The sequence below is a fragment of the Lissotriton vulgaris genome, chromosome 2_1 (genome assembly GCF_964263255.1).
Source record: "Lissotriton vulgaris chromosome 2_1, aLisVul1.2, whole genome shotgun sequence".
Classification (NCBI taxonomy): Eukaryota; Metazoa; Chordata; class Amphibia; order Caudata; family Salamandridae; genus Lissotriton; species Lissotriton vulgaris.
The window spans coordinates 464804656-464827057 of record NC_141687.1 but is presented as its reverse complement, the minus strand read 5'-3'; the positions used below and the strand labels follow the sequence as shown (position 1 = coordinate 464827057).

At 47.3% G+C, this 22402-nt stretch overlaps 1 long non-coding RNA gene across 1 annotated transcript in view; it reads left to right on the top strand.

Moving 5' to 3' along the window:
• LOC147730611 (uncharacterized) overlaps positions 1-15676 on the top strand; it is a 132383-nt gene extending 116707 nt beyond the window's left edge. The window contains exon 2 of the long non-coding RNA XR_015308389.1: positions 13432-15676. This is a non-coding gene — a long non-coding RNA (uncharacterized LOC147730611). The remainder of the gene's footprint in view (positions 1-13431) is intronic.
• The last annotated feature ends 6726 nt before the right edge of the window (positions 15677-22402 follow it).

The following is a 22402-nucleotide window of genomic DNA, read 5'->3' as shown; positions in this document are numbered from 1 at the left end:
AAAGCGTGCACTGATGGCTGGTGGTGCGTACTTGGTGAAAGCGTGCCCTGACGGCTGGTGGTGTGTGTGCCTGGGGAAAGCGTGCACTGATGGCTGGTGGTGTGTGTGTGCCTGGTGAAAGCGTGCACTGACGGCTGGTGGTGTGCGTGTGCCTGGTGAAAGCGTGCACTGACTTCTGGTGGTGTGTGCCTGCTGGAAGCGTGCACTGATGGCTGGTGGTGTTTGTGCCCGGTGAAAGCGTGCACTGACGACTGGTGTTGTTTGTGCCTGCTGAAAGCGTGCACTGACGACTGATGGTGTCTGTGCCTAGTGAAAGTGTGCACGGATGGTGTGGTTGTGTGTGTGGTTGTGTGTGTGGTTGTGTGTGTGGTTGTGTGTGAGGTTGTATGTGCGGTTGTGTGTCGTTGTGTGTGTGGTTGTGTGTATGGTTGTGCGTGTATGTGTGGTTGTGTGTGTGGTTGGTTGTGTGTGTGGTTGTGTGTGTGTGTGGTTGTGTGTGTGTGTGTGCTTGTATGTGTGGCTGTGGTTGTGTGTGTGGTTGTGTGTATCGCTGTGTGTGGTTGTATGTGTGGTTGTGAGTGTGGTTGTGTGTGTGAGGTTGTGTGTGTGCTGTTGTGTGTGTGTGGTTGTGTGTGTGGTTGTCTGTGGATGCGGTTGTGTGTGGATGTGTGTGGCTGTGTGTGTGGCTGTGTGTGGTTGTGTGTGTGTGGTTGTGTGTGTGTTTATGTATGTGGTTGTATGTGTGGTTGTGGTTGTGTGTGGGTGCGGTTGTATGTGGATGGGTGTGGCTGTGTGTGTGGCTGGGTGTGGTTGTGTGTGTGGTTGTGTGTGTGTTTATGTGTGTGGTTGTATGTGTGGTTGTAGTTGTGTGTGTGGTGTGTGTGTGTGTGTGGTTGTACTCACGAAAATACTGTGACTATTCACGGCAGTGTTTCGGTACTCCTATAAACCGCAGTAAAGGTGTTCAGTTTGAGCTATTGGCATTGCTAAATATTGCAACACCAATTGCAACCAAAGTCTATAAATTGTAGGCCAAAACAATGTGTGTTTTTTTTGTAGCAATGGTGGCATGCTGCGCTTTAGATGAATATGTTTAAAAGTAAAGTGCGCCATACTGCGATTGCTACAATAGTTAATTGTGGATGCATTAACAATTGATGTGTGCACTGATGGCTGGTCATGTGTGTGCCTGGTGGAAGTGTGCACTGCCGGCTGGTGGTGCGTGTGCTTGGTGGAAGTGTGCACTGCTGGCTGGTGGTGTGTGTGCCTGGTGGTAGCATGTACGGACGGCTGGTGGTGTGTGTGCCTGGTGAAAGCGTGCACATGATGGCTGGTGGTGTGTACCTGGTGAAAGCATGCCCTGATGGCTGGTGGTGTGTGTGTGTGCCTGGTGAAAGCGTGCACTGACGGCTGGTGGTGTGTGTTCCTGGTGAAAGCGTGCACTGACGGCTGGTGGTGTGTGTGTGCCTGGTGAAAGCGTGCACTGACTTCTGGTGGTGTGTGCCTGGTGGAAGCGTGCACTGATGGCTGGTGGTGTTTGTGCCCGGTGAAAGCGTGCACTGACAACTGGTGTTGTTTGTGCCTGGTGAAAGCATGCACTGATGACTGATGGTGTCTGTGCCTGGTGAAAGTGTGCACGGATGGTGTGGTTGTGTGTGTGGTTGTGTGTGTGGTTGTGTGTGAGGTTGTATGTGTGGTTGTGTGTGTGGTTGTGTGTGTGGTTGTATGTGTGGTTGTGTGTGTGGTTGTGTGTGTATGTGTGGTTGTGTGTGTGGTTGGTTGTGTGTGTGGTTGTGAGTGTGTGTGGTTGTGTGTGTGTGTGGTTGTATGTGTGATTGTATGTGTGGCTGTGGTTGTGTGTGTGGTTGTGTGTGAGGTTGTGTGTGTCACCGTGTGTGGTTTTATGTGTGGTTGTGAGTGTGGTTGTGTGTGTGGTTGTGTGTGTGGCTGTGTGTGTGAGGTTGTGTGTGTGAGGTTGTGTGTGTGTGGTTGTGTGTGTGTGGTTGTGTGTGGTTTTGTGCGGTTGTGGTTGTGTGTTGATTAGTGTGGCTGTGTGTGGTTGTGTGTGTGTGGTTGTGTGTGTGTTTATGTGTGTGGTTGTATGTGTGGTTGTGTGTGTGGTTGTGTGTGGGTGCGGTTGTGTGTGGATGGGTGTGGCGGTGTGTGTGGCTGTGTGTGGTTGTGTGTGTGGTTGTGTATGTGTTTATGTGTGTGGTTGCATGTGTGGTTGTGATTGTGTGTGTGGTGTGTGTGTGTGTGTGGTTGTACTCACGAAAATACTGTGACTATTCACGGCAGTGTTTCGGTACTCCTAGAAACCGCAGTGAAGGTGTTCAGATTAGGCACTGCCACGCTCGTGAATGCCTTACCACATGCATAGCAGAAGTCAAAAGTGCTTCGGCACTGCACACTGCCACCAACACGCCACCAGTGCTGGAGGCCTGAAAGGGAGCAAAGGGGTCCTTGTATCATACCACAGTCAAGCTAAAAGCACCAGTGAAGGTCTTACTGTAAACAGCAGGAGTCAATGGTGCTTCGGCACTGCACACCATGCACTACCCCCCACCACGCCACCAGTGCTGGAGGCCAGGAAGGTAGCAAGAGGTCCTTGTATCATAATAAAAGCACCAATGAATGACTTACCATGCATAGCAGGAATCAATGGTGCTTCAGCACTACGCATCAAAGAAAGAGAGAGAATGCATGTATGCGTGAGTGCCTGTGTGTGCGCGCGAGGGCGAGAGAGAAAGTGCGTGTGCATGGGTGTGTGTATGTCTGTGAGTGAGAGCGCGAGAGAGAGCGTGCATGTCTGTGTGCATGCGTGTGAGAGAGCGAGAGCGCGCATGTGTGCGTGCATGGGTGTGTGTGAAAGAGAGAGAGTGCATGTGTTTGTGCGTGTGTGTGAGTGAGAGAATGTGTGTGTGTGCGTGGCTGTGTGTGTGAGAGAGAGCGTGCATGTGAGTGAGAGGGGGAGAGAGAAAGAAAGCAGAGAGCCTGCTTGTGTGAGTATGCGTTTGTGTGAGTATGCGTGTGTTTGAGTGCGAGAGAGCGTGCCTGTGAGAAAGAGAGAGCGTGCATGTGTGCGTGCCTGTGTGTGTGTGTGTGTGAGAGAAAGAGAGAGAGGAGGAGAGGGAGACAGAGAGAGGGCGTGCATGTGTGCGTGCATGCATGTGTGAGAGAGGGAGAGAGAGAGCTTGTCTGCGTGAAAGAGAGAGAGAGTTGATGCTGCATGGCAGAGCATGTTTGGGGATCCCACAGCAACCCTCGAACTCCTCTAGGCATGTATTTCGTGGAAAACATGAATATGAGTCCAACGCGAGGTTTGTAGGCGTGCGTAGGGCACCCTGCCATCCCAGAACAGTAGACTGAATGTTAACTCTGATACCGGTACGAGGAGCAGATACCACATGTTATTCACGTATTTATTAATAGAGTTTTATAAAGCGCATGTTATTAAGGTGACTTCTGCGTAGTTCGTGGTAATTATGGCACAGAATCTGGTCAGACCACAAGCTACAGAAGGATGCGAGTTCCACTAAGCCCTCTGTGCCCTAAATGGGTTATTAACCCCGGTCCCAAATTAATTTAACTGGTTTTGAAAGTTAAGAACGTACAAAGCATCAAAGGGCTGGCCGAGAAGGGAGGGGGAATGCGAGGAGCCAAAATGAAACTGACAACAAACAGTAAGGTCAGTGCATTTAAATGCAGATTTTGGCTAGCATCTCATTTCATTAACTCTCAGAACTTTGATTTCGACAGTGAATGCTACATCACACTTAAGGCGGTGTAAGGTCTCTGAGTGCATACTAGTGCAAGGTGAACTTTAAAAAACAACAAAGTGTTTGCTTTTGTCAGTGCTTGTTTATTATTTCCTTTCAGTTGAAAGAAGCAACTTTTTTTCCAACTAATGCCGGGTTAAAAATGTCTTAACCGAGTTGTGACACTGATGTCCTGTGAAATCACTTATCCACGACTCTTTTAACGGAAGTGCCAATTAATCATACTCATGACAGCACCCAAATGTTTTAGCATCCGGTGGTCGTGGTAAACCACTAAAAACACACTATTTGATGGGTGATTATGAAAAAGACAAGGTGCTGTCATTCTTCATTCAGTTGCACTGGGGAGGAACAGACTACAGGGGATTTGCATCTCAAACACATGCATTTAGGCGCTGCTCCTAAGGAACAGGACCTATGCTTAATCCACCCTATGTGAAGTTAAAAGATACAAAGGTGCCCCCCACCCCACGTCCTGTTTGCATTTGAGAAGCACCTCGTCCGTCTGCCTGTCTTGGGTTTGATTGATGTACTGGCTCGAGATTAGATGCACAGCTGAAGCTCCAAAGATAATTGTTTGCCTCTCTGTCAATCATATGGAAAATAGGCCGGCAACGCGTTCTCTGTAGTTTGGAGTGCAGAAGTGATTTAAAGCGCATAGAAGATGTGTACCGTGCATTAGAGAAGATGCTCGAACAGTACCATCTCTCCTCGCCACAAAACTTACCTGGGTTATTCAATGTGTTTGTAAATTAGCATTCGTATAGCGCTTGAAACTATTGGTGTGGCGCCACCACAAAACCTGCATCTGTTGCTCACGGTGTTTGTAAATTAGCATTTGTATAGCGCTTCAAACTACAGGCGTGGCTCAGCCACAAAACCTACCTCTGTTACTCACGGTGTTTGTAAATTAGCATTCGTATAGCGCTTCAAATGACTGCTGTGGCTCAGCCACAAAACCTACCTCTGTTACTCACGGTGTTTGTAAATTAGCATTCGTATAGCGCTTCAAACTACAGGCGTGGCTCAGCCACAAAACCTACCTCTGTTACTCAGGGTATTTGTAAATTAGCATTCTTATAGCCCTTGAAACTACAGGCGTGGCTCCGCCACAAAAGCTAGCAGTGTTATTCAAGGTGTTTGTAAATTAGCATTCGAATAGCGCTTGAAACTATGGGCGTGGCTCCGCTACAAAAGCTAGCTCTGTTATTGAAGGTGTTTGCAAATTAGCGTTCGTATAGCGCTTCATACTTTAGAGCACTGTGCTGTTGAGGCTATCCAGGCTCTATTTATGCTTTGGTGTACTGACTCTGGAACGCTTTGAGTGTTGTGTGTGTGTGTGGGGGGGGGGGAAGGATGTTGCTCCTGTTGTATCACTGCAGGAGTGTTGCGCTTTGACACGAGTATGGCTCAGTAGGGTGCCATCAGGAAGTTTGGAATCATAGTGATGACATATTGTATTTGCAGGCACAAATACCCACTTGGGTGTCCACCTGGTGAAGTCCGTAACCAGTGGTTACACTTTCACCTCCGGCTAAGTAGACTGGTGACTGACACTTAGAGGCATCTGAAAAATAAGTAAGCTGGGGTACATGGCAGGAAGGATACAGGTGAATTTTGTCAGTGGAAGTCGTAAGAGGGCAGAAGAAGGAGCTGGGCAGCAAAGCAGCTCAGTGGTAGAAAAGCAGAGAAGAGGACATCTTGAAAGGAAGAGCGCAGATTAAAAGGCTTCCAATAACAAGGAAAAGTGACGTGGCCGCGCGCCCGCCCGTGAAAGTGATTGCGATCAAAGACAAAGACAGATGGCGGTGCGATCGCGATCAAGCAAGAACTAAAAACAGGGAAGATGGAGGTTAAGTCTGAGGGCCGTACAGAGCTGTGATCTACGTCTCTCTGTCCAACCTGTTTAAAAAGCACATGAGTTTAGGTCTCCATCATCCATCAAAATGTGCAAGTGGGAGAACGTAATTGTTTTTTTCTTTCCATTAAAAAGGCTAATGAGGAAAAAAAAAGATTCATAACATGTTCAATAGCTCTGTAAAGCTATGGTGCATTAGGAGGATATGCGTTTTTCGAAATACTTTTTTTCAATTTAATTCGCACATACAGTGTAGTTTATTCGTTCACAGTTTACATAGCATGTCATATTTATGCATATACATACATTAATAATTTTCATTGGTTCGCGCAGTAAGGTCTAGTGGTTAACTCTTCATTGCCCCACATTTCAGTGACAAAAACCCAGCATGGTTTACAGCACGCCATTTGTCATTTGATATTACATTACGTTACACATGGAAATGATCCCACAAACCATACCCCCTGCGCTTAGTGGCTAAGAAAACAAGGCAGCGCTGGGAGGGGGCTGGGCACGAAGGAAGGAGAAATGTGAGTCACGGCGGCGGCTAAGTGTGTAGCAGATCCCTTTGAAGCTCTCGGAGGCAGGAGCAAATGGTAATGGGAGGAGAAATGCTGCTGGGGTGAATGCCTGAGGCCAAATCCGGATCGTAAAAGTCAGCTTTGTGGATGGACGGCATTAGGTCTCTCTACGAGACCTAAAAAATGGGAAAAACAGGATCGGGGAGAGGAAGAGATCGACACGGGGAGAGGAGATCGACACAGGAGATTAAGTACCTCTGCAGGCATGCAGAGGAGAATGCGACCTGAAAAGAAACATGGATTAGCAGCCAACAACTAAACAAGCAGTAACGTGCAGAAAGCAACATTTAAATTAAAGAGCTCCCCAAAAGAACAGATGAAGAATGCAAGCGGAAGAAAACTGTATTTGGGCAGTGCTCCTCAGCCTTTAACAGAAGTGAGGCATCAGCGGCCTGAACGAGTAAGGAGGAAGCAAAGATGAGCAACACAGGGGTGAACCTATGGTAAGCAGCAGGCAGAAATAAAATAATGTTACTGATTACAGCAGGTCTTGCAGACCGCACACGCACTGCTTAGGCTCGACCTAAAAACGAGGTCTTGTTTAGCAATCCAGGGACGGCCTAGTTTGCCATTGGCTTTGCTGGCTGACATCAGTAGGAACTTACTCTCGGGCTCTCCACAGTGCATATGGTGAGTAAAGAAGAGACCGCTCTGCTTATGAGGCAGACGCCTTGGTGCTCCACTCACACAGAGATATGCACAGCTTGGCATCTGGCAGACGCTGAGCTGCTGTCCAACAAGAACAGCTCGTTTTCTGCAACAGTGTTCTCACTGCAGGTAAGAGCAGTCGCCATGGGGGCCCTAAGGTGACTGTAGTGCCTCTAGCACCGTTCAACGTTACTTATGAGAAACTGATATGGGTAACATGGGATATTCTTTGAGCCTAAGATATGGACATGGCTGCCTAGAACAGAAATTACTGGAAAATTCATTCGTATTCAAAACCATCAAAGGTAAACAATGTAATTAATTATAAGCAAGCATTAGAAAAACAAACAAAATATAGAAAATGAGGTACGGGCCATAACGAAGCTGTGACAGGGTTGCGTTTGAAAAGTGTGCAGCAGCAGGTGCTGTAGTCCCATCAATTGCTTACTGGCTTTAAAGTTTCCTAACACATGATGTAGGCTGAGAACAATGTAAAACACTTTCAGCAAGTTTCAGTGAGTAAATGGGCTGTTTTAAGCAAACAAGGGAAATCAATAATGTAAACCTGCCCTGCAGACCATAAAACAGGCCCACAAACAGCCAAAAATGGTCCATACACTGACCGGGGCAGACCCCCTATTGGCCCTACAGGCCAGTATGACCCTGATGGCTGCAGAGCTGTCCTGCCAAATCAGCCAATCATTTATGAAGTAGCCACAGAAAGCCGATATCCAAAGCATCCAATGTCCTCAGCATCAGCTTTAAGAGGCACTTTATCTCCCGTCACTGCAGAGATCCCTCATCGGCTAACATCTTACGGCACTGATCCTGGTGTCAGAGGCCCATGAATGTGTCTCAGACCATGAAGGCAAAGGCCAGTCCCTATTGAATAGTGTATACTTGCAAGCCAATGTGACTTAGATTCAGGCACACAAGTTCAAGTTTAAGTTCGAGCATTTATATAGCGCTCTACTCACCCAGAGGGTCTCAAGGCGCTTGGGGAGGGGGTTCATTATTTGTCGAATAGCCAGGTTTTTAGTTCTTTTCTGAAGAAGATGTGGTTTTGAGTAAGGCGGAGGTGAGTGGGGAGTGAGTTCCAGGTCTTGGCAGCAAGGAAGGAGAAGGATCTGCCACCCATGGTGGATTTTCGGATGCGCGGGACTGCGGCAAGGGCTTGATTGGACGATCTTAGTTGGCGGGTGGGTTTGTAGAAGGACAGTCGAGTGTTGAGGCATTCGGGTCCTAGATTGTAGAGGGCCTTGTGTGCGTGGGTGAGCAGGCAGAATGTAATTCTTTTGTTGATGGGAAGCCAGTGGAGGTCTTTTACGTGTCTGGTGATGTGATCTTGGCGAGGGATGTCTAATATGAGTCTCGCTGATGCGTTTTGGATGCGTTGGAGTTTTTTCTGTAATTTTGCTGTAATTCCAGCGTAAAGTGTGTTACCATAATCCAGTCGACTCGTGACCAGTGCGTGGGTGACAGTCTTTCTTGTCTCGAAGGGGATCCAGCGGAAGATCTTTTTGAGAATGCGAAGTACGTTGAAGCAGGAGGATGAGACTGCGTTGACTTGTCTGGACATCGAGAGAGAGGAGTCTAGGATGGAGCCAAGGTTACGAGCATGGTCTGGTCGCTGCTCCGGTGCTAGCATGACTGGAAGAGATGCAAGGCATTGCAAAGTGACACAAATCCCAATCTACTAAGACAGTCAGACTGCGATTTGCATCAAAAACTAACATCTAGAGGAAGCTGGTGCAAACAAGTATAAAATGTTTAGTTTTAAAAAAAACACATTGCAGCTGTAGTGCAGTGTACAACTTGCGTCCATTACATCTGAGCCTTTTGCTGTTGTACATGGATAGAAATTTGTACCAGAAGGGGATGCTTGCAATACAAATTCTACACTGCACAGAAAACACTCAATATTGCGCCATAGTGTGTGGCTGGGAGTGACAGAAGAAAGTCTGTGCCCCAGTAGAACGAGTGGCCACGTTATCTGTCTAATCTTAATAGATGTTGCTATGCTCTGTGATTTCCATTTCCTGCAGCGCAGTGCAGCTAATTTGAATACTCTGCTGTCTTGCATGAAAAATTTGTACATCTGGGCCCTAAATATTTTTCTGACTATTTCACCGCATCCCAAAGACTCAAATTGCCGCCCAGGTGGTCCCTCTGACTTTAACTAAATCAAAAGTGCGTCTGTCAGCCAAACGACTTCCCAGTGCATCTGTCAGCCATAGACCGGCAATGGGCATGGCAGGATTTTTTATTAAATATGGGGTGGGGGGTGCCCAGCATAGGCATGAACCCTGCCCCCAGCCCAAGTGAATGGGGCAGCAATCTTTCTGTAATTACCCCCATTCCACCCCCAGGCGGGGGATGCGAGGCAGAGAGCCCATTACACCAGGAATTACATTTGTTTTAAATATTGGATTGGGGTCATCAGGAATGGGCTTGGCCATGCCCCCTCCTCATATAACTGGGGCAACAGTCTTTCTGCCACCCATGGGAGTCAAATAGACCACTAGATGCCATGGAAAGTTTATTTTTAAAAATATATATTGGTGGGGATGCCCTCCATGGGCATGGCTATACCCCAACACCAACTAAATGGGGAAACAGAATTTCTGCCTTCCTGATGTGGGGCAGATGTGGTAATTTCCCCTGAACTGCCCCGTGTGGCAGAAAGCCCACTAGATGCTAGGGATTCTTTTTAAAATATATGGGTGAGGGCTGTCCAGCATGGGCATGGCCATTCCCTCACTCCTAGGAAATGGGGCAACAGTCTTTCTATCTCTTCTGGGAGGCAGAATTCCCACAAGATGCAAGGGAAAGTTTAGTTAAAAAAAATATAATCATCGGCGCTGCCCACAAGGGTTATGGTCATGTCCACACCCCAACTAAATGGTTCAACAGTCGTCCTCCCCCATCCCCCAGGAGGGGGCAATGGGTAATTACCCCAAATCTTCCTCCCGGGGGATGGAGAAGAAAGCCCCCTAGATGCAAGGGATATTTTTTTTAAATATAGGGGTGGTAGCTGTCTAGTATGGGCATGGCTATGCCCCCACCCCATATAAATTGGGCAACAGTCTTTCTCCCCCCGGGAGGCAAAAAGCCCAATAGAAGCTAAGGAAAGTTTATTTTTTAACAAATAGAGGACTGGGGGGGTTCCCAACATGGGCATGGCCATGCCCAAACCCCCCCAAGTAAACAGAGCAAGTCTTTCTACCTGCTCTGGTGCCAGATGAGGGTAATTACCCTCGCTCTTCCCTCCGTTGGGGACAGAGAGCCCATTAGATGCCAGGGAAAGGATTTTTTTAAAAATATAGCGGTGGGGCTGCCCACCCCAGCTAAATGGGGCAACAGTATTTCTATCCTCCCAGGGCAGATGGGGTAATTACCCCTGATCTGCTCTGCAGTGGTGTCAGGGGCAGAAAAAACACTAGACCCCAGGGATTTAAAAAAATAAAATATAGAGATGGGGGCTGCCCAGCATGGGCATGGCCATGACCCACCCCAGGTAAATAGGGCAACCGTCTTTGTGCCCCCACTGGGAAACGGATGGGGTCATTACCCCCGCCCCATTAAGGGGGCAGAAAGTCCACTAGACATTAGTGAAGGTTTGGGGGTTCCACCTGACACCAGGGATTTTGTCTTTGGGACAAAAAAGTGATGTGAATGTTGCACTCTGGCGTTGGCCACACCCCTCCCCAAAAGGGGAAGAAAGAAGATGTGCCCCCAATTAGCCCCTGGAGGCAGAAGGTCAACTGTATGGCAGAAAAATATATTTTTTATAAAATAATTGGGTAGGTCTTGCCCATCCTAATATCAGGCCCCACCCTCATTCCTAAAACTTCAACAGTCTTTCTGCTCCTCTGCAGACTATCACCACCCCCTTTTGTACCACTTTGTTTGCCATAAGTAGGCAGGGTATGCTCAGACGTGAGTCCCTTGCTCACTTTCCCACTGGATTCAAGCAAGTCTGGCTGAAGACGGCTGTAATGCCAGAAACCGGTCCTAGGAAGCTTGTTTCTGGTCCAAGGAAGGCATGGCTTGGCAGTTCGGGCTGGACTGTTCTCATGAGGCACAGGGTCAGACTGATTTGCATATGGCCATGTCTGAACTGGGGTGGCAGAGTGGGCTAAAGAACGGTGATGGATTAAACCCAGATCTGTTGACTGGGTGTGAGTGTTTGATTGGTTCATATGCTCCGTCCATCACCACTCCCTTTTGTACCTCGGCAGACTGAAGCATCCCATCCCAATGGCAAGCAAGAGGACATTTGAATCTTTCTGGTGTTATTTTACATATGGGTCGGGAGAGTTTGGCTAATTCCCAATATTATCCCACTTGCAATGGGGAACGTCTGAACATTTTGGGCTTGGGTGCCACCTGTAAAAACAGACCAGACCTAGACATTTCCAAAAATTAGACACCTGGCTTTGCATGCATACCGCACCCTTTTCTTACCCACAATGCCCTGCATACCTCAGACATTGGCTAAAAACACACATTTTCCTCAAGTATATACAAGAGGTCTCGGATGCTCAACCTAAAAAGAACACAGATTTGATGTGGATACCTTGTGTGGAACAAGGTTATAGAGCCTTAAGTGCAAACTACCTCGGATAGCCAAAAGAAAAGCTCAGCATTGGGAGGAAGGATAAGCCCAGCAGTTAGGAGGCTAATTATTTTCACTTTATCTACTGTCTGTTTGTTGTGGCTGTTAATAAATAATGATTGCGTTGAGTTGCTGGATCCTTACACCCAGCAGAAGCAGAAAGAAAACCTGAAGTTTGGCCCGACCATTCTAAATGTGATGAGGAACTCTTGAAAGAGATCTTCGGTTTACTTTTGAAAATGACTATGGCCTGGGTGTTTTGAAACTTCACCTGGAACAGCTGCATACGTTTCCAGTTGGCCTTCCACCTCCACACGTCCAGGGGGTTGCTTGAATCCCTTGCTAACTCTCTCTGGGAAATGAAGATTGCATTAGCAGTGTAATAATCTGTATCAAAGGTTCTTTAGGTTGTAACGTATGAGACAAATACCATAAATGCTACGGCTGAAGGAGAAATGGGTGTATATTCTGTATGTGTGGATTAATTCTCCCAAAGAAGGAACAATGGCCATGTTGTTGTTTGCCTCACTTTTTGCTCCATCACGGGAATGGTTGTTAAAAAGTGAAGCAAACAAGTCCACACCGAATTCGAAACGAACACTATAGAGACTTGTGCACAGGGACAGTTTGCCTTTTTGTTTCTGACCACTCCACGCCTTCAGTAATGGAACTGAAAGTGGAACTGTGAGGGTATATCAAGAGATAAATATATTATACACGGGGCACCTGCAGTTCATTATGGATTAACAAATTATCTTTACTTTTGTTGTATTTCTCTTTGTTTACACTATCTTTGGGGTCGCTTCATTGAAACAATTCTTAGAAACGCATGAGACAAAGAATGCCATACTCTGTCTCCAGGAAAAATACAATGTTTGGAAATCCTTCTGAAGCTTCCATCTGAAGCTTCCATATATAGGGCAGTGAAGGAATGATTATGTTGAAGGAAGCTATACATATAAATGGGATTTGTTATTGATTGCCTCAGCAGTGGTATGGCTTAGATGTTATTAAACCTCTCCTCTCTTAAGGGTTCTTCCCCCAGCAATTATCTGTCAGATTCATTAAGGCAATACGGACCATTTCAGGACCCTCAGCTTAAAGGATAATCATTTAGGAATATCGAATTTAGAATCTCACCTCGCTCTAAGTGTCTTTTTAAATATCCATATAGATTTTGCCATTACTCAGCACTAAACATATTAATGCTCTTTAATGGATGAAAAGCGACATGCAGTGCTGAATGAATGAATACTTTTGCGAATGGTCCTAGAGACATTACAAATAAGAGGTAGCACGAGCTTAAATCCGCGGGTCTTGCTATGGATAGTGCCTGGGCGTAGTTTTGCTAAGCGACACTCCGCGAAGTTACAAAAAACCTCTGTGAAGTTCCGCGAGTGGCGTAGTGCAGTGCGAACAGCAGTTTGTGCTGGTATTCCTGCCTCTTGGGGAAAAAAATCTGCTGCACATTGCGAAGCAGAGTTTTCTGCACTCCTCGAGCTCCGCAAAGTGCGAAGTGCAGAAAACTCTGCAAACTCCGTGAATAGAGCGAAGTTTACCACCCAGGCGTAGTTATGAGCAATGTATTTCCTTTAACATCTCATAATGCCAAGAGTAAGATCTCACCGTAGCACAGGGAAAACGAAGTGAAAGATATTAATCATTGGTCATTCTTTTCATTCTTAAATGGTTGTTCCTAAATTCAAATGCCTTCTTTCCTTATGAATTAGACCTCCTTGGAACTCACTACTCATCGGTCAATGAGCACTCCACTTTTTATTTAGGAACTTAGACTTAGATAATCTCACTGAATGTAAAATCTGCATTTAAAAAACCACCGGTTTGTGAATGTTGGCTGTACAATTTACAGGCTATGCTTTAGCACAGAGTATAACGTAATCAGTGCAGTACACCATAGAAATCATTCTTTTTCGTTTCTTTTGGCAGGTGGCGCTCAGTATGAAGACTTCACCAAGTGTATGGTGCTTGGGTTGTTAAGAGGTGCCTACTAACCGGATCACCTCTAGTGGAGAATATATGAACTTCTCTCAGCGGATACTGCTGAATTACTCTTTGATGCTACCCCATGTTACTATAGTATGGGATGCATAAAGTCCAAGCAGACTTACACAGTTCAGAACGCCACCCAAAATGAAAAGACACAAACGAGCAACGACAAGCTTCCAGAAGAAACTGCGGCTTTGGTGGCATCCGACAAGGAAGAGAAGAAAAGTGATTCCTTAGCACCGGACCCAGTGCTGCTCGACTATGCACACCGTCTCTCTGAGGAAATTGTAGACACAGCAGTAAAACAATGGGCAGAGAATGACAGTAAATACAGCGACATCCCCTTTATAGAGAGTGATGCACCATGAACAGAAGGACTATATGCAGTGTTGCTTGTAACTGTTGGCCAAAAAGCTGTACCACAATCAACAGAACTAACTTAATATGGGTATAAGCACCAATATATGTTAAAACCTATTCCCAATGAGGACATTGTGCAAGTGTTAGGCCTGGGACGCTGGGTAAAAAGTTGTATACGTTTTTCATATGAACCAGAGAAGGGGGTGTTAGTATTTTCAAAAGAGTAGGCACAACGGAAGAGTCCAGTGTCACTTGCGACCAGCAATGTTTTTGAGTGCGTCTGCTGCGTGTATCGAAACAAAGAAGTTCAGTGTGAATCTGCCACACATCCTACAAGTGCTGCACTGAAGTAAAACAGCAGTTTTGATGTGCACAGTAATCAAAGCACCAAAGAGTAGATCACAATTCATTAGCTATCATGCTTCATTGTAATATCAAGACCTGCTTCGTCGATGTTACATACAGTAAAACCTGAAGGTCTAAATACAGACGATGGCTGCTTACTTAATGCCCAAAATATATTTTAAAAATAATTGCACATCATAAGGAATTTGGTAGCAGCCAATGTGCAGTGTTACAGATTACAAAAGCGCATCCATAGGCTGTACGTCTGGATAATCGACCACAAGGAACGTAGAACAGATCTTAAAAATCGCTTAATATGCACTACGTGCTGCACCAAGTGAGCCGCCTGACGCTCTCTAGGGCGCTGCAGTGAGTGTTCCCAACCGACACACAATCTTTCTAAAGGGGTCCAAATTTTTCATTATTAACAGCACAATTTTCAAACTACAGTATATAAAAAGTCCCAGGGTTTACTGGTAGTTCTAAGAAAAACTTGTGAAATATTCTAATACTTATTAGCATAGTATTGTGAAACTTATTTTTCTTCTGCAGTAGCAAACCATGTATGTGCCTTTGAGACAATTGTGTATTGCTCTCTCATGAGGATTCTGCGGACCTTGTATTCCTCAATACAGACACCTTCTTCGGGTCCTGCAGGTGTGTTCCTTGTATCCATCATGGGCAGTCCATTCCTGATTACACATTACTGCTCATATAGATATGGCAAACTGTTAACACAGGCCAACGAGAATATGTGGCAATGCCCTGTGCAGACTGATGTGCCATCAGATCACTGGTGGTCCCATAGAAGATAGAAAAAGAAGGAATTAGGTGCCTATGCAGGTCATTAATTCTGTACCGCTCAGACTTGTTATGATCCCTGAATTTTATTCCAACTCCCGCTACAGGTTGCCAAAACGCATGCTAATGCACATTTGAGCTGAATCTTCTGTGTAACCATTACACCAGTTGGCATTTCTTAGACAGGATCTTTAACCTCCTGCTAATGCCAAGCCTTTATGAAGTCGGCAGTGACTGTATATATTGATTTTCACAAAAAACCGTTAAGTCTCAAATCAAAGATAAACAATAATATAGTAGGGTAGCTCTGGGGTTCAAATACTTATTTTTGATTTTTTTTGTCATTGAAGGTGATGTTATTAAGGGTATCATGGTCTCTATGTGGATATTGTAGTTTTCCAACACGGTTTGTACGATGCAGTCTGTAGCAAGCATAGTTACAGTACCAGACATCAGTCCAAAAATGAAACCTGCATAAAGAAGCAGTTCAGTGTGATGTAAGGTTGTTTTGCCTTTATTCTTAACCAAACAAGGGTATCTTCTTCTGTGCAGGACAGGTGCTTATTTGTTTCTGAGCTCGATTTTCTTTGTGTTGGCGTACCATTATATCTAAAATAAAAACATAATTTTCCAATGTTAGTGTAAAAGTGTAGAAATAAATATTTTGCTGAAAACTATAGTTGTCACTGTTTACTTGAATATCACTGTTTTACTGTTAATGTTTTAGAATATGTTTATTGCCGTACATGTGGATGTACCTAAATCGGGGCCTTCTTTTGTTCCCAGCTGCTTGTCTGGAACTTAAAATTCATTATGAGAGCTAAAAAAAGTAGCAGCTGAGCTTGCTCTTCCTATTATAGCTCAGTCATATGTACACAAATATTGACAGCCCAATTTAATGTCAGTATTTGGTTTGCGTATGCCTTCAAAAGCACAGTACAAAAGCAAAGCATACATTTCTGTCTGCAGTCCGTCCTGTAGGCACTAGTGGCCACTGGAGTATATTCAAAAGGCATGCTTGACATCAGGAGTGTTTCATTGACAGAAATAATTGTACAGGGCCTTATTTAGGGGTGAGCTCTAACAGCACATGAGGCAACAAATTGAAGGATGTACTATTTCCCGACCTCTGCATTCCCCAGCCTCACTTTGGATGCAGTGGCGTTAAAGATGGTAAGAGTCCCAGATGCCTCTGCCATGGAGAAGATCAATTGGGAGGGTGTTCTGCTATCAGAAAGGGTATTGGACTAACCAACCAATTAAGGGTGGGGGACATGGCCAACACATAAATATGGCGGACGTGAGATAATTCATCTCCAATACATATCCCCAACATTCAGGCAAATACACTTTAAAACGTCAAATGTATTCTCACTTAGGCAAGTGGTACTATCTGGCTCATCTGTCGGGGCTATCTGATGCCATCCAGATGTCTGAGGGATGCAGTTGGAGGAGGCCCAGGGGACGTAGCTTCACAGCAGCAGCTGGCCAGTTATGTCGGATGGTGGTGTTGGCCGCAGAAAAGTTTTGAATTGGAGGATGCACGACATACTTGCAGCTGTGACCTGTTGTAGGTTGCAACAGTGACCTGTTGTATGGGTGCGGGGTATCCAGACCTGAGCGGAATGGTCTCAGAGTTAGGCTGCAGGGGTATGCCTTCAGAGTGCCAGAGCAAGACCTGAAGGCAGGGAGAAATGAGATCTTGGGGCTGTAGGGAATGGAAGCTGTGTCATGGCCTGATACAAATGACAGATGTATCTGATAGAGACATCTAGCTGCATGTTCCTTTCCTTAGCGTCAGGCTGGATCCAAAAGATTTTTGATAGCAGTACCCTTGCGTGCCAATAGATGGCATTGGTCAGATCCTCATGACGTCATAGGAGGCTGGTTCGCTGTCATCATAATGTCCGTGTTGTCTATATAGGTGCTACGCCGGCGCACTGATGTCAGTTCTTTTCTTTCCGCGCCAGTTATCCCAGAGCTATCAAAGAGAGCTACCCCCTGTCACTTTGTGACACACTTTTTTCAACTTTTTGTCAACGTTTTTGGTGTGTAGGATGTCCAAAAAGAAGACCTCTGGGTTCAAACCGTGCGGTTACAGACCCCCATCTGGTATGTCTTTGGTGCCTGGAACACGATCCAATGTTCTCCTCCGACTAACAGGCAGTGGCACCGTAAGCTTTGAGAGAGCGGTCCCTAAAGCTGCTTGTGGCCCGGCACCGCAAAAATCTCTCCAGAGATCTCGCTTCCACTCCAGGACTCAATCGTGAGAAAGGTCCGAGCACTGCCCTGGGGGATTAAAATCTTCTTCCTCCCACTTGAAGTCATCAAGGTCAGGTAAGAAGCACCAAAAAAATCATAAGAAGTCGAAGCATGCCTTGACTTTGGGCCATCCGTCACCTGACGAAACAGAGGAGTCCCGGCATCTAAGGCCCGCTCTGCAGAGAAGGTCCCTAGGTTGGCTATATGTTTCCCTCCCTTTTCCGGGCCGGGAACAACCCCCGCCCAGTTTAAGGAATTCGAGGATGCCATGTGCACCATATTTGGACGGCCTGACCGTGCCAGCTCGCCTTCATGCCCCACTGGCTCAGTGGAAGGAGACCCAGTGTGTTCAACTACTTCAGCTCCAGCCCGGCGCCACTGGATCTTCTTGGATCCGGACTGGGGCTTCTCATACCACTTTGACCTTCTCCGACACTGCATACAACACCGAGACCCTCGATGTTGCTGGCGCCCCCCAACGGCGCTTCCCCATTATCTTTATGGATGACATAGAACCGGCTGGGCGCCCACCGATGCCTCATCCGGCGCTGATGGAACTGTTGGGCTCCATGTCATGTCCTGTACCTTATTCTGAGGGGCTAGAACTCGATGAAGATTGGAAGGGGCAGCAGGATTCCACTTTGCAATGAGGAAATGGACCTCTCCAAAACCTGGCATGTTGTCTCCTCCTAACCTGGCTGTTGAGGAGGGGGTTTCCTTTGCAATGGTGGTGCGTAGGGATGTAGAGGTCTTGGATCTGCAGCTTATTACAGTCGCGGTCGTGACCAATGACTTGACAGAGGTCCTGCAGCCTGGTGTCTCCACCTTGGAACCCTTGCTGCCATTTACGAGGGCTTGACAGATGTTTTACTGGGCACCCGCTAAGGGACTCCTGTGAACAGAACTTTCGCCCGCCGCCATTGCCCTTCATCGGGATACCCAGCTTTCCTAGAGCATGGTGGTCCAAGCCTCTACTCCCCATGGCGCGTTCCCTGTCACACACCCCGGATTGGGAATCCAAAAGGCTGGACAGCTATGGTAGAATGCTCTTCTCTTCCACCAGCCTAGCATTGCGGTTGGTAAACACTGCCTGCCTCTTAGGCCATTACTCCCCTTCGCTATGGGAAATGTTTGCGCAAGTGCTGCCACAAGTTCCAAAGGGGACTGGGCTGTCCTTTCCCAGGCTGTTGCTGATGGGAGAGATGCAGTAAAGTTTGCCATATGCTGTGCCCTAGACACTACAGACTTGCTGGGCAGAGCAATTTCATCACAGTGGCTGCTAGATGCCACGCCGGGCAATGAATGTCTGACTTTTTATGGGATGTCCACAGCAACCTTATTGACATGCCCTTTGATTGCTCTTGTCTCATCAGAGACAGGGAGGGCACGGTGCTAGAGCGCTTTAAGGAACAGCAGGCTACGGCCAAGTCCTTGGGCATCTCAATGTCATCCTAACCTGCGTCCGCTGGAGCTCTCCTTTTGTGGCTACAGAAGGGGCTTTCAACTACGCCAGCCCTACCCCAGCCAGAGGGCCATGCAAGTTTTGCAACTTCTGCCTGGCTGTGGGCACAGGCAGAAGACCTGCGTGACCCCGCAGGTCAGAAGGCCAGAAGTCAGGTCAGGCCACGAACCCCCCCCCCTCTATGCCTCCAAACCTTCCTAGTCTGATCCTCCCAGATCATGGGCATCCAGTTGGTGGCAGGATACGCCATCACCTCCACCACTGATGGTATATCACCTTGGACAGGTGGGTTTTGCAAATAGTCTGAGGAGCTACTCCCTCCCCTTTGAGACTATCCTGCCCTCCCCATGCCTCCAACTTACGATCGGCTGACGAAGGATCACCTTGCCTTATTTCAGGAGGAAGTCAAAACTCTCTTAGTCAAAGGAAGCTACAGAGAGGGCATGGGTTGCTATTCCCGCTATTTTCTGGTTCCAAAGAAGAACGGAGATCTTCTTCTATGCTCAAACTTAGAGCCTTCAACTTCTTCCTCAGAAAAGAAAAGTTCAAGATTCTCACTCTTGCTCAGGTCCTGTCTAGCCTAGACCCCCGAGACTGGATGGTAGCATTGAACTTGCAGGATGCTTGTTTCACGTCGTGCCTGCCCATCCCCGCTACCTGGAGTTTACGGTGGACTACAAGCACTTTCAGTTTAGCATGCTCCCCTTCGGCCTCACCCGTGGCTCTCAGTTGTTCACCAAGGTGATGGCAGTGGCCGCAACCCACCTGCAGAGATCATGGGTTCCGATCTTCTCCTATCTGGACTACTGGTTGTTGAAGGCAGTCTCGTCCCAAGCAGTCTTCTCCTACCTCTAGACAAAGGCGAACCTCCTGTATTCGCTGGGGTTCACTATCAATGTGCCAAAATCACACCTGACTCCCTCTCGGAGCAGTTCTGGACACAGTGTAGTTTTGGGCTTATCCTCCCAAGCGGTGAGTCCAAGATATCCATGCTATGATATGGATGTTTCAGCCTCTATCGTGGATTTCGGTGAGAATGGCTCTGCGGCTGCTGGGCCTCATGGCCTCCTGCATCCTGCTGGTAGATCATGCCAGATGGCTCATGTGGGCTCTGCTGTAGGAGCTGAAGTTCCAATGGGCGAAGCATCAGGGGAATCTCACCGACCTCATTCAGATATTGGAGGGCACTGTGAAAGATCTGCAATGGTGGCTGACAAACAGTGTTTGGGTAAGAGGCAGACCGTTCTTCCTTGCCCACCCAGATCTCACAGTGGTGATTGATGCGTTACTTCTGGAATGAGGCAGCCATCTGAGAGAGGTGCAGATCAGAAGACTGGTCTCTAGCAGAAGCGGGGCTCCACATCAACTTGGAGCTTTGTGCAGTCCGATTGGAACTGGTCTTACCATGCCTCAAGTGTCCCCGGATTACACTACCATCATGTGGATGGAATAACAGGGCATATCCCTGGTGGTTCAACTCCTGGCCAGTTCCCTGAATGCCAGGGTGGATGAACTCAGCCCTCCATGCCTAGCAGATCACGAGTGGCGTCTCAATCCAGAGGTGGCACAGGGTCTCTTTCAACAGTGGGGAGAGCCTTGGTTAGATCTGTTCACCTCCAAAGAGAACTAGCAATGTCAGCAGTTTTGCACATTGGAGTTTCTAAGGCTGTTCTCACTCTGCAACGCTTTTCAACTTGAGTGAAGCACATGCCTCCTGTATGCCTTTCCGCCCATACCACACCTGTCCAGAGTGCTCAAGAAGATCAGGAGCTACCAGGCCTAAGTTATTGTTGTGGCTCCAGACTTGTCATGGAGAGTTTGTTATCCCGAGCTTTTGCAGATGAGCATCGATCCTCGGGAGGGAGGATCCTCTATCACAGCAAAAGGGGAGGGTTTTCCATCTGAACCTGTCCACCCTCCGCCTCCTTGCGTGGAGATTGAGTGGTGACTGCTGACAGCTGTTGATCTTACTCCCGAAGTCTGTGAAGTTATTCTGGCAGCCAGGAGTCCCTCTACAAAATCGGTATACGCCTGCCATTGGAAAAAGTTTTGAAAATATTGTACAGAACGATCTGTTGACCCCCTGTTTGCCTACCTTTCTGGCATTCTTCTTTTCAATCTCTCTTTGGCCCTGCAGGGCTCTGCTCTAGGAGCTCTGAAGGGTTGCCTTTCGGTCCTTTCTGCTTTTTACGGTTGCCAGATAAACCATGCCTTTTTAAATGTCCTATTGTACATAGATTTCTGAATGGGCTTACTCATTTGTTTCACTCTTCACCTTTTATCATGCCCCAGTGGGACTTTAACTTGGTTCTCACCTATTTAATGAGTGCACCCTTCGAACCACTGAACGATTGTCCCCTCCGGCTGCTTACTATCAAAACAGCCTTCTTAGTGGTAATAACTTCTGCCTGGATGGTGAGCGAATTGCAGGCTCTATCATCTCAGCCTCCTTACCTGACCAGACAGTCTTTCCGGACAAAGTAGTGCTCCACATTAGGGCTTCTGTTCTGCCTAAGGTGGTGACACCTTTCCACCTAGGGCAATCTGTCACCTTTCCCACCTTCTATGCTTCTCCGCATCCTTCTAAAGAAGACGAACATCTCCAATGTCTGGACCCAAAAAGAGCGTTATTTTTCTACCTTGATCACACTAAAGCATTCCTCTGCTGAAGAAACTGTCTGTCGACCCAACAGACCTAAAACATTTCAGTCTCATCTCCCTGCTCCTCTTCCCAGCCAAGGACAGTGAGAAGGCCATTAACGCCCAACTCTCCAAGTTCATTGAAGCCAACCACGTCCTGGACTCCTCTGAATCTGGCTTATGAAGCAACCACAGCAACAGGACCACCCTCCTCAGCGCCACTGATTACATCTGCTCCCTCCTCGACCGGAGAGTAACAGCAACCCTCATCCTCCTGGACCTCTTGGTCACTTTTGACACTGTCTTCCATCGCACCCTAAGCAAGATACTCCACAACGTTGGCATTAACTACAAAGCCCTGGTCTGCATCTGTTTCTTCCTCACCAGTAGAACACAGAGAGTCAGGCTACCACCGTTCCTCCTAGAACCCACAGAGATCGGCTGTGCAGTACCCCAATGCTCTTCCCTGAACCCCTCCTTTTCAATGTCTACATGGCCCCCCTCACTTCCATAGTTCAGAAACCACTGACTCAACATTGTCTCCTACGCCGATGACACCCATCTGATCCTCTCCCTCACCAATGAGCTCACACTCACAAGGAACAACTTCCACTACACGATGAAGACCATCGCCACCTGGATGAGAGACAGCTGCCACAAGGTCACCTCGGACAAGACCAATGTTCTAATCCTGGGGCACAACACCTCTGCTTGGGAAGACTCCTGGTGGCATGCCATGTTAGGAATCCCCCCCACACCCACAGACCACACATAAAACCACAGCATCATACTGGACTCCTCGCTCACTATGAACTGCCAGATCAACGCCATCTCCTCATCATGCTTCCACACTCTTCGCCTGCTTTGAAAGACCTTCAGATGGATCCCCACTAAGGCCAGAAAGACGTTCACCCACACACTCATCAGCAGCAAACTCGACTACGGCAATGTACTCTATGCAGGCATTACCCAGAAACTCCTCAGGAAACTACAGAACATTCAAAACGCTGCAGCCAGACTCATCCTCAACATCCCTCACTG